Source organism: Solanum verrucosum, unplaced genomic scaffold (genome assembly GCF_900185275.1).
Source record: "Solanum verrucosum unplaced genomic scaffold, falcon-dt-bn FXZP01000198.1, whole genome shotgun sequence".
NCBI classification, from domain to species: domain Eukaryota; kingdom Viridiplantae; phylum Streptophyta; class Magnoliopsida; order Solanales; family Solanaceae; genus Solanum; species Solanum verrucosum.
The window spans coordinates 2666777-2680098 of NW_026020173.1; the positions used below are offsets into that span (position 1 = coordinate 2666777).

General features: G+C 34.8%; 1 protein-coding gene across 3 annotated transcripts in view; it reads left to right on the forward strand.

Moving 5' to 3' along the window:
- The window catches only part of LOC125828795 (chloride channel protein CLC-c-like), a 1181495-nt gene that overhangs the window by 634710 nt on the left and 533463 nt on the right, over window positions 1-13322 (forward strand). The window lies entirely within an intron of this gene.

The window sequence follows — 13322 nt, forward strand, 5'->3', positions numbered from 1 at the left end:
TTCTTATTACATATCAACATTTGTGAAATAGATACACGAATCAAGAACAAAGAACAAAATTCAAAAACTATTTACATTATTTGAATACTATTTTTCAAAAAATAACGTGTTTATGTATACATTGAACATTAAAATTCGAAACACATCTCATGTATATCCATGCATCTTGAACAATAAATTTTGATGAAATATAATTACTCATGCAACATAAATATGTGATGTCAGATATTCACTCCAACAAATTTAGAACAAAAGCTAACTCAGATTGAGAGTACTATATGTTGATTTATGCCAAGTGAAAATCATTATTCCTAGATCATTGATCTAATCAAATATTACTCAGATAGGGAGAGTCAATACAAATCATCAAAACTAGAGACTAAATTTTAATGACTTATATTAATTTCATCCGATATGGAGGAAGGTCTAAGCCAACACATGAACTTAATACTTCACTAAAATTTAGTTATGAAGACCATAGAGAACAATCTCTATCACCACTGTATCATACGTGAGTAATTTTCAAGATACATTTTTTTATCCAAAAACATCATCTGAACGAACTCAGATTACAAATCACTGTATAATAATGAGTATTGTTAATTTGATTGTTTGTGATTAACCTATGAAATTTCAAATCAATCAGAGTTTAAAAATAATATTTATCTCCAAATCTATGATCAAATTCAGATTCAAACAAATTAAGAAAAATAATCAGATCTATATCCTTATCATATATCAATTCATGTTAACTCATCACATGCAATCATGTACCACATTTAACATAAATAAAACTGATATAAAGGATTATATTCATACTAAATCACATTTTTATTCCAAAGAGAAATTTAAAAACCATTTTAAGGGCCTCAATACTATAACCACATAGCAATGGGTATATTCTTACTAGTCTGTCACCAATGAACTTACCAAATTTCAGGTCAATTGGAGTCTATAAAAAAAAATATTCCAAAGCTATGACCAAATTCAAATTAAAGTGGTTTAATTATCTTTAGAAATTAAAACATTATGACTTTATCATATTCAGATCAAATTTTAATCCGACAAACTACCTAAAACCCATCTAAATAATTTTCGATGAAACCATCAAATTTCAAATCAATCAGAGATCAAAAAGTTCATGACCACCTAAACTATGACCAAATTTTAAAAAAAAATTATTTTAGACATAATTAAAAATTAAAATAACATGATTCAGATTTTCATTATCTCATGAGCATGAAATATGACCTCAACGATTAAATTCTCTGTTTTGGATCATCATTTAAGAGTTTCAATTTAAAACTTGGATCGGTCGCTGTAATATAGATTATATCTCATTAATTCAAAAAAATAATTTAAGTGTTTGTTTGAGATACCCTTTTCTAATCTCAATTTATTCATCCAAAGGATTACTACAAAGAATCAATTGAGGCAAAATCATTAAATTTGTAGTTTAGTTTTTATTTACCACGAGAATTTATAAATATTATAGTACATAAATTACATAAAAAAATTATCTTCCTAATACAAAAGGATAAAATTTATTTTTATTTGACTTGGAGATGAGGAAATATTTTATTTAATTAAAATCATAGAAGTTATGTGGGTGGTAATATTTTTACGTGGGGCTTTTCGGTACGTGGATTTTTAGCTTCTTTTTTTTCCTTTTATTTATAAAAAATTTGAATGAATTAAAAGATAAGATTTAAAATTTAACGTTTAAGATAGTTAACTTATAACTTCTCCCACTTTCTTTAATATTAGTTTCCAGGAAATAGTCACAAAGCCATTTACAATACATTAATCCTCATTATTTTTTAATGTCAATTTTCAGAACCTAATGTCTTATTCCATTGTTAAGAAAAGTTGGGCTGAACCAATTTATCTTCATGTATATATATTTAAAATTAATAAATGGTGTGACATGTCTCCTATTCAAGCATATTGGTGTGTGTTTGTCTATGCACAATCTTACTTTTATTTTCAGTAAAACTCATTTTCTTATTTTTTTTTGGGTAATAGACTGTGAAATATTACCATACCACCAAAACAAATTCAAGTACAAATAAAGAACACCCATAGACTCAACCTCCTTTCAGATTGTTAACTCTAGTGAGTCTCAAAGCAAAGCCTAATTACATATTTCGAGCATCTAAACAACTGTAATCTCTCCCTTATTATATTTTGCACATGCTGTATCAGAAACTCTCTACTTACACTTTGTCCTCATTTTCTTATTACTATTATGTTTTATCTAAAGCTTTAAAAAAAAACTATTTTCAAATGATAGATATTAATTGTAAAAGATTATATGTTTTATAATTATTATTTTATATGATCTCATTTCTTTGCAAATCTATATTTATATATATATGATAAAGGAGAATAGTTAGCAATATGGTTTAGCCAAGTTACAATGATAATAAACTATTAAAAATAATAATAATAATTTATCACCAATAATATTTTTTTAAAAGAGTCTTGTTTTATATATCCTTCCAACCTTAAAAACAATTTGTTTTATCTATATCTGAAAAATTATCATATATAATATAATCTGATAATTTTTCAGATATAGATAAAACAAATTGTTTATATATATATATATATATTTCATAACTATGATAATACATATTCCAATCTGCTTGAATATTCCTTTTTTTTTATAGGAAATTTCTTTTGCGTTTCCATTAAATTTTTACATGAAAAAAAAAATCAAATTTATTAAACATGTTTAAAACTCTTTTCTGTGGGAGGTTGTCAGATTTTTATGTTTACATTAAGATAAATTTTAATTATAATTAAACTTTCACGTGGGAAAAGAAAGAAATTAAATTGTTTATTTTTTGTAAAAAGAAAGATAAAAGGGGGAAAATCTAACAACTTCCCCCAAAAAATAGCTACCCGTAGAAGAGTTCTAACAAAACTTTACAATTCATAAGCTTATTAATTTCAGATATTGCACAAGAAATTTAAATACATTTAATTTAAATATTAAATTAAAATATAAAGATATAAAATACTAATACGCCTTCAAGCGAGGCACACATTGATTGCATGTAGTTTTTTGACCAATTTTTTTTGTGAGTGTTTGTGATGATTTAATAAATTATGTGTGTTAGTTCAAATGGGTAATTTTAGGTATTTATAAGTTCAAATGAGGTATGGACCGTTAAATTTAATTTTTTTCTATACACGAAATGAACATCTAAAGCCAAAATTACGAAAGTCGAAAGTTTCTCTTATTTACAACTACACTAGTCTTTGGTAAAATGATCGTAATGCTTTACTTTAAACATTGTGTGACAACAAAATTGGTGGCATTTGAAAGAAAACGCATTGACCTACAATTTGATATGTCATGGATCACCAAATTCATTACGTACTAAAAGATATGGCAGTACATGTAGTTTTCCTTCAAGCGAGGCACACATTGATTGCATGTAATTTTTTGACCAAATTTTTTTGTGGGTGTCTGTGATGATCTAATAAATTATGTGTGTTAGTTCGAATGTGTAATTGTAGGTATTTATAAGTTCAAATGAGGTATGGACCGTAAAATAGAGTTTTTTCTATACCCGAAACGAACATCTAAAGCCAAAATTATGAACGTTGGAAGTTTCTCTTATTTACAACTACACAAGTCTGGTAAAATGGTCATAATGCTTTACTTTAAACATTGTGTTACAACAAAATTTGTGGCATTAGAAAGAAAACTCATTGACCTACAATTTGATATGTCATGTCTCATGTAATTCATTACGTACAAAAAGATATGGTAGTATACATTGTTTGCCTTCAAGCGAGGCACACATTGATTGCATGTAGATTTTTGACCAAAATTTTTTGTGGGTATTTGTGATGATTTAATAAATTATGTGTGTTAGTTCAAATGGGTAATTGTAGGTATTGTAAGTTCAAATGAGGTATGGACCGTGAAATAGAGTTTTTTCTATACCCGTAACGAACATCTAAAGCAAAAATTATGAATGTTCGAAGTTTCACTTATTTACAACTACCAATTCTAGTTTTACTACTTAATTTCTAAGACTTGTAATTGAATCCCTAAAAATGAGACCAAAAAATTATATTTTGAAAGTTGGTTTTACAAGTCAAATCTACTGGTTGTAAATAACGTTCGTACTTTTGAGGCAAAAAACATGCCTACACTAGTCTCTGGGAGACAAAATTGGTGGCATTTGAAAGAAAATTCATTGACCGACAATTTGATATGTTATGGGTCATCTAATTCATTACGTACTAAAATATATGGCAGTTACGTAGTTTGCCTTCAAGCGAGACACACATTGATTGCATGTAGTTTTTTGACCAAATTTTTTTGTGAGTGTTTGTGATGATTTAATGAATTATGTGTGTTAGTTTGAACGGGTAATTGTAGGTATTTATAAGTTCAAATGAGGTATGGACCGTGAAATAAAATTTTTTCCATACCCGAAACAAACATCTAAAGCCAAAATTATGAACGTTGGAAGTTTCTCTTTATTAACAACTACACTAGCCTCAGGTAAAATGGTCATAATGCTTTACTATAAACATTGTGTTACAACAAAATTGGTTGCATTGGAAGAAAACACATTGACCTACAATTTGATATGTCATGGGTCACCTAATTCATTACGTACTAAAATATATGGCAGTATACGCAGTTTGCCTTCAAGCGAGACACACATTGATTGCATGTAATTTTTTGACCAAAATTTTTTGTGGGTGATTGTGATGATTTAATAAATTATGTGTGTTAGTTTGAATGCGTAATTGTAGGTATTTATAAGTTCAAATGAGGTATTGATCATGAAATAGAGTTTTTTCTATACCCGAAACGAACATCTAAAGCTAAAATTATGAACGTTCGAAGTTTCTCTTATTTACAACTACACTAGTCACTGCTAAAATGGCCATAATGCATTACTTTAAACCCTGTGTTACAACAAAATTGGTGGAATTTGAAAGAAAACTCATTGATCTACAATTTGATATGTAGTGGGTCACCTAATTCATTACGTATGAAAATATATGGCAGTATACGTAGTTTGCCTTCAAGTGAGACTCACATTGATTGCATGTAGTTTTTGACCAAATTTTTTTGTGGGTGTTTGTGATGATTTAATAAATTGTGTGTTAGTTCGAATGGGTAATTGTAGGTATTTATACTTTCAAATGAGGTATGAACCGTGAAATAGAGTTTTTTCTATACCCGAAGCAAACATCTAAAGCCAAAATTATGAACGTTGGATATTTCTCATATTTACAACTACACTAGTCTCAGGTAAAATGGTCATAATGCTTTACTTTAAACATTGTGTTACAACAAAATTGCTAGAATTTGAAAGAAAACTCATTGACCTACAATTTGATATGTCATGGTCACCTAATTCATTATGTCTTAAAAGATATGGTAGTATACATTGTTTTCCTTCAAGCGAGGCACACATTGATTGCATGTAGTTTTTTGACCAAATTTTTTGTGGGTGTTTGTGATGATCTAATTAATTATGAGTGTTAGTTCGAATAGGCAATTGCAGGTATTTATAAGTTCAAATGAGGTATGGACCGTGAAATAGAATTTTTCTATGCCCGAAACGAACTTCTAAAGACAAAATTATGAATGTTCGAAGTTTCTCTTATTTACAACTACCTTTTTTAGTTTTACTCCTTAATTTCTAAGACTTGTAATTGGATCCCTAAAAATGAGACCAAAAAATTATGTTTTGGAAGTTGGTTTTACAAGTCAAATCTACTGGTTGTAAATAGCGTGCATAGTTAGGAGACAAAAAAAACTTGACTACACTAGTCTCTAGGAGATAAAATTTGTGGCATTTGAATGAAGACTCATTGACCTACAATTTAATATGTCATGGGTCACCTAATTCATTACGTACTAAAAGATATGGTAGTATACATTGTTTGCCTTCAAGCGAGGCACACATTGATTGCATTTAGTTTTGTGACCAAAATTTTTTGTGAGTGTTTGTGATGATTTAATAAATTATGTGGGTTAGTTCGAATGGGTAATTGTAGATATTTATAAGTTCAAATGAGGTATAAAGCGTGAAATAGAGGACCCAATAAACCTTGCCAGGGGTATAAAGGCATGACTGCCTGATCACTAAATTTGATGCCCAACAGAGACGACTTATAAACCTATGGGGGCACGTAGTTCTGAGACTATCAGGGTACGCTGAAACCTAGTCCAACTCGGGGTTAAGCCTACTCCCAACTGGAAATGCGTATGACACAACATAACTGAAATTCTGGATAGCTCAATATTCTGACAGGCAAATTCTGAGAATGCAAATTTAGGTACTGTAAATGAAACATTCAAAACTGGAGCATGTATATATGTTTAACTGACCTAGCAAGTGTAATTCATGAACTAAGAGAATCTACAAAACTAGGGTTCGAAATTTCATGCAAGGAACTAAGCAATGATTTCACGAAAACATGATAATCTGATTAAGAATACTATAACACCTAAATCACAACCAATATCTAAAGTTTTAGAAACCCTAGGTCTAAGCAAGATACAACGAATCAAGAATCTGGCTGAATTCTAGGGACCTAGTTGATGAAAGGAACTCACTAGTGAAATACACATACCTAGTGATGAAATCTACGGAGAAATCCTTCAATTTCGGGGTTGAAACTTGAAGAACACTGCTGCTCATTGTTGGGAGGTTCGGTCGACTTTCCTTTTCTTTTTTCTCCAAGTTTGGATGATTTTTGGTGAATAAAGGTTCTGGGTAAGTCTGACTAAGTTATTAGGCTTAGACTAAGTAAAATGACTTATTTTAGGCATTAAACGACGTAGTTTAAAGGCCCCAACACATAGGAAAAAGAATTAAATGACCCTAACATTAAAGCTGACAAAGGCCACCCACAGAGGGACCTTTTGGCCGTAGGTTGACCTACCAACCGTTGGTAGGAGTCGTCGTCAAGCCCTGCCCGACATGACTTCACTAAAATGAGCATAACGTTTTACTCCAAGATGGAATTTTAGCAAACTCAGTTGCGTTGGAAAGAAGATTCAATTATCTTTCATTTGGTAGGTCATGGGCCACCTAATTCCTTTTGTGCTAAAAAATATGACCATTTGAAGTTGACCCAACAACAATTTCCCCCTAACTAGCTACTGACCCTCACTTACGGTCGGTAGGTCCAACCACGGACCGTCCTGGTCGACCGTGGGTGGGGTCAGAGACTATAAACATTTGGTGCCCAACAATGGAACCCCACCTACGGTCCGTGGGTGGTTCCGTTGGTACTAGCACCAGTTTTCTGAAAAAAATGATTTTTCTTCATTTTGAGATCTGAGGTGTTACAATATCTCCCCCTTTGGAAGATTCGTCCTCGAATGAAGTCTAACATGTAATCCCTACCACTAAGTACTAGAAACTGATATCTAACTGAACTGAGTTCCCTGAATCATGCAAATATGCTAAAATGCAAGGATTACTGAAGGAACAAGATACTGAGACTGAATTTACACAAGGGTAAACTGAGAGACGGGAGAGGAACTATTACCTCAAGCTTAAATGGAATTGGAAGGAAAGAGGTGAGGATACTTGGCCATCATAGCTTCTTCTGCTTCCCAAGTAGCTCCCTCTACGGACCGACTCCTCCACAAAACCTTCACTGAAGCTACTTCTTTATTTCTCAACCTACGAACTTGATGGTCGAGAATCTTAATTGGCACCTCTTCATAAGTGAGACTATCATTCACAACCACACTTTCTAATGGTACTATTGATAACGGATAAACCCACACACTTCTTCAGCAGGGAAATGTGAAAGAATGGATGAACCGCTGCTAGTTCTGCTGGCAACTCTAACTCACAAGACACATTACCAACCTTTTTCAGGATTCGGTAAGGACCTACATTTCTAGGACTAAGCTTCCCTTTCTTGCCAAATCTCATAACCCTCTTCATAGGTGACACTTTCAGGAAAACCCAATCATCCATATCAAACTCTAAGTCCATTCTCCGTACATATGCATAGGACTTTTGACGACTCTGAGCTGTCTTAAGTCTATCCCTGATGAGCTGAACTTTTTCCATAGCCTCATGAACCGAATTTGGCCCTATCAAAGTTGCTTCATCTACTTCAAACCAACTAATCAGGGACTTGCATCTACACCCATATAATGCTTCATAAAGGGGCTATCTGAATACTGGAATGGTAATTATTATTATAGGTGAACTCTATAGGAGGTAGGTGATCATCCCAACTACCCTAGAAATCGATCACACAAGCTCTTAACATGTCCTCTAAGGTCTGAATGGTACGCTCTGACTGACCATCCGTCTGTGGATGAAATGATGTACTGAGATTTACTTGAGTACCAAGACCTTTATGAAATTATTTCCAGTAATGAGAGGTAAACTGAGGACCTCTATCTGAGATGATAGACAAAGGAACTCCATGAAAACTGACTACCTCATTAATGTAGAGTTTAGCGTAATCCTCCGCTGAATCTGTAGTCTTGACAACCAAGAAGTGAGTGGACTTAGTAACTCTGTCCATTATCACCCAAATGGAGTCATGATGTCTGCGAGTACGAGGTAAACCCGTAGTGAAGTCCATGTTTATCACTTCCCACTTCCATATAGGAATGTTAATCTCTTGAGTCATACCTTCTGGTTTATGATGTTCTACCTTAACCTATTGATAATTAGGATACTTAGCCACAAAATCTGCTTTGTCTCTCTTCATGTCGTTCCATCAAAAGACTTCCCGCAGATCACAGTACATCTAGTGGCACCTGGATGAATAGAATATCTATAATTATGGGCTTCTGTAAGGATTTTCTACCTCAACTCACCCACATTTGGAACACATAAGCGACCTTGATAACGAAGCACACCATCTCCCCCTTGAGAGAAAACCTCTACTTTCTGCTGATGAACTGCACCTTTCAATTGAAGTAATATAGGATCACTATCCTGTGTTTACTTAACCTCCACTACCAATGAAGATTTGGATCTATTCTGAACTATCACACTACCAACTGACATGTTCATAAGACCAACTCCTAAGTGAGCAAGCTGGTGAACATCTTTTGCTAATTCTTTCTTTTCTTCCTCAACATGTGCTACACTACCCATAGATAGTCTGCTGAGAGCATCAACCACTACATTGTCCTTACTAGGATAGTAAAACACATTCATATCATAGTCCTTGAGGAATTCAAGCCATCTCATCTGACGAAGATTCAACTTTTTTTGGGTTAACACATACTGAAGGCTCATATGATCTGTGAACACATTACGTGAACACCATACAAGTAATGCCTCCAAATCTTTAGGGCAAATACTACAGCTGCAAGCTCGAGGCCATGAGTCGGGTAGTTCTTATCATGGACCTTAAGCTGTCTAGAAGCATAAGCTATGACCTTACCTCGTTGCATCAACACAACCTAGGCCGACCCTGGATGCATCACAAGAAATTACATAACCGTTTGAACAATCTAGTAGAGTTAAGATAGGAATTGTAGTCAACCTAGCCTTCAGTTCTGAGAAACTTATCTGGCACTCATCTCACCACTGGAATTTGACCTTCTTTTGAGTCAATTGATGAGTCCTAGATTTGGACTCATTTAAGGCTTTGTTTTGATAGATTTAGTGTCCTCAAATGCCTAATTTATGCTATAAACTGATGTTAATGCCTTTATTTTCAGGTACATAGATTGAGGATCAAAGCAAGGACACTAACAGGAAAAAAAAAAAAACAAAACAGGCTGAAGAAATGAAAGAAGGCAAGCATGGTGATCGCCAAAGGCATTTGGCGAATTACCGAGTGGCTATCAGACCGCTTAAAGTTCCAGTGTGCCAAGCCCTGAAGGAAATAACCAAGTCGGTGACGAAAAGTAGCATTCGGCAGATCACTGAGTAGTTTCACGAAACCAAGATAGATCACCCAAAGTTACAGACCTTGAGGATGCTGAATGTCAAGGCGAAAAGGGTGATGGAAGAGATAAAGGGTGGCTCGTCGAGTGGTTCGGCGAGCCTGACTTACTTTGCCGAGTTGCCCTTCGTGTCTTATTCTCGGTGACTATAAATTACATTTTGAACTTTAATTTAGGGGATGGATTAGAATTGAATCTTCGGACATCGATTTTTATCTATCTTTAGTCTAGAACAGTTCTCTAAGTAGACTTGAAGGTTTTGAGACTGAACTTGGAGATTTCACAGGTGGGTTTCTAATTTTCTTCGAATTGGAGCATTGTAAAGCTTGAATTCCTCTTTACCCAGTTGATGGCTAATCGATTCGATAACGGTTTTTATCTTTTTATGATATTCGATTAAAACCTCAATTCTTGGGGTGTGATCATGTGATTATGGGTTGAATTAGTATGTGGGTATTGCTAATTACTAGTTTAAATGCTATTTTGAAGTGGGTTTAATCATTAATTGGGGTTTAATCTATGAATTGTAGTTCCAAATGCAGTTCTAGTTCAGTGTTCTTGGCTTGCGAGAGAGAGAGGTTTTAGAACTAAGGTTATTGATTGATGATTTATATGTATTAGGTTGATTTGGGTTCAGCTCGAGAGAGTGAATCCTAAACCCAGTCCTACCCATCTTGCTCGAGAGAGAAGATGCATTAAGGTTTTGGGCATTTCTTAATTGATATGCTTGTTGATGTTCGAGAGAAATCACTTGAAGCGGAATAGTTGTTCAGGAGAAATCTATTCCAATTATAGTCTAGCCTACCCACTGATATTAGTTGTTTACTAGTAGTTTCAATTACCCATATATCAAAATTCACCTATAATCGATCACATCCCAGGAATCTGTCTCTTTATTGTTTTCTCATTGCTATTTCACTGCTTAGTACTTGATAATTGCAAATCCAAACCCCCATTTGACATTCTTGTCATCCCTTTTATTTGATATGTATTTTTTCGATAATATTTATTCCTATTGCTACTTAGATCACATTTGTACTTCTTAATTGAATTTGAACACGTACCGCTCCCTGTGGGATTTGACCCCAACTCAATTGTTGGGTTTTATACTGCTTAACGATAGTTCACACCTAGAATTGGATGAGGTGTGTTTGAAACATTAAATCAAATATGGCACCGCTGTCGGGGAGTGGTGTTGTTTAAAATTCTTTTATTGAAGTTGAATTGTGATCTTAGTAGTTATAGTTGAATCTACTTATTTTTGTTTTTGGTTTTGTGTTGCTAGAAAAAACAGAGAAGGAAATGAGCGTTAATGGAAGTAATGGTAGCCAATTAGGCCACCAAGTTGATGTCGGCAACCTCAATGATGTCAATGACCCAGCCCAATGGGAGATTCTATCACTTTGTGGGATGAACTTATTACCGCATTCCAAGTGCGATTCTTTCCCCCGTCAAAGATGATGACTCTAAGAGATGGAATCCTAGAGCTTAGATGTTTGGAAGATGAGCAAATCAAGGAGACATGGCTGAGATTCAAGGAGATAGTGCTTCAGTGCCCTACTCATGGACTTCCAGATAAGGTGTTGTTGGAATTTTTCTATAGAGGTCTTGATTTGTTAAATAGAGGAGTGGTTGACCAACTTTCTCCGGGTGGAATATTGCGGCAGCCCTACACTATAGCATCCCAACTCCTCGATTGCATGACTAAGAGAAATAGGGCATGGCATACTCGCAAAGATCAAGTGTCTCCTCTCACTTGTAAATTGACAAAAGAACTGATCATAAAATATCAAGAGAGAGACCAGAACTTGGCAAAAATGATGACCCACCTGGATACCTTGACCAAAAATGTCATAGAATTTGAAGCGTTGTACAATAAGGAAGTAAATTTCCTAGCCAATCAAGGAGGAAATTATCATGCAAAATCCTCAAGGCTGGGAGGCATCAAAGGATGGAATAGAGAAGGGGAGAAGGATAGGTATGTTCCTCCCTATGAGCATCAAAAACCCAAGGACTCTAAGAGCAGTTGTACAAATAATATGCTCGTACGCATTCTCCACAAAGTCGATGAGTCAAACATAGTGTGGAAAGAATTAAAAAAAGATGTCTTGACTCTCCATCAGATGGTGACCTCTCATTCCATTGCTATTAAGCTGCTGGAGACCCAAGTAGGTCAAATTTCGTCTCATCTGAAACCAAGATAATAAGGGGGGTTGTCTAGTGATACTATGGAATACCCCAAGAATGAAGCTTGAATGAGTACTTGCGTCTTGCCACGACGTTAACTAAGGCGCTTCTTGGGAGGCAACCCAAGTTTTTATTGCTTTAAGTTTGATTTTGAATAGCAGGTGTTGATCATGCAGGTTGAAAAGTGGAATATGTTTGAGAATGTGTGGTTTGGCGAGCCAAAGATTCTAGTCGGCGAGTCACCGAAGAGATCAACGAGCTCGACTTGAACCGTTGTTGGACCCACAAAACTCTGAAGAGGGAGTCTATAAAACTTGGCGGGCTAATCGATGAATCAGTGACTCGTCGAACAAGTTGGCGAGCCCGATTTTATCTGCCGTTTGGACCCCAAATTAACTGGAGGTCGTGTAAAACTCGGCGAGGTAAGTCACTACTCCGTGCATCGCCGAGTGGTTTGGTGTGGTCAACTACTACCGCCGAAAGGACCGCGAACTGAAGGTTTTAAAAGGCCAAACGGTTTAAAAATTCAAAATCTTTCATATTCCCACATTTCAAACTCCGTAGTCTCTCGCCTGCACTGTAGGTTTTTCATAATTTCCTATTGTTATCGCTTTTTGTTCTTACATCTCGTGTGCGGATTTGGATTACATTCTCGCCTAGCATTTCAAATTCTTCATTCAGCATTGAGGTTGGTTTTCTGAACCCGAACTCTTGATTAGTGTTGAACACGAATGAATTTGGTAATATTTTGTTGTTGTGTGCTGGGCCTATTAGGAATTGTATTTGATGTGTTGGTTTGCATGTTTTAGTTTCAAAATAGCGCCTATTTGCTTAAAATGTTGATTTCCCGAGTTTCGTGCGTTTAAATTGATCATACATTGTTTGGTTGCGGTTTATTTATGTTGGGTCTAGTTGGGTTAAGTCTAAGTAACCCCCAATTCTGCCAAATGACGTAATTTGCCCAATGATAGAGCAGTTGACATCATTCTTAAGTGCAAAAGTCATCAAATGGCCAATTTTGGCCAAATCGGGGGAAGTATGAGTATCCCAGAGGCATGGGTTGACTGGGTCTGGTCCTAATTGCATAAGTGTGTAGTTTGATTTTGGTTTTGGGGTCTGCGGGCTTGAGTTTGGGAAACAAGGTTGAAATTTAGCACATTGGGCAGTTCAGCGTGCTTGGTCGAGCTCGCCGAACGGTTCAGTGATT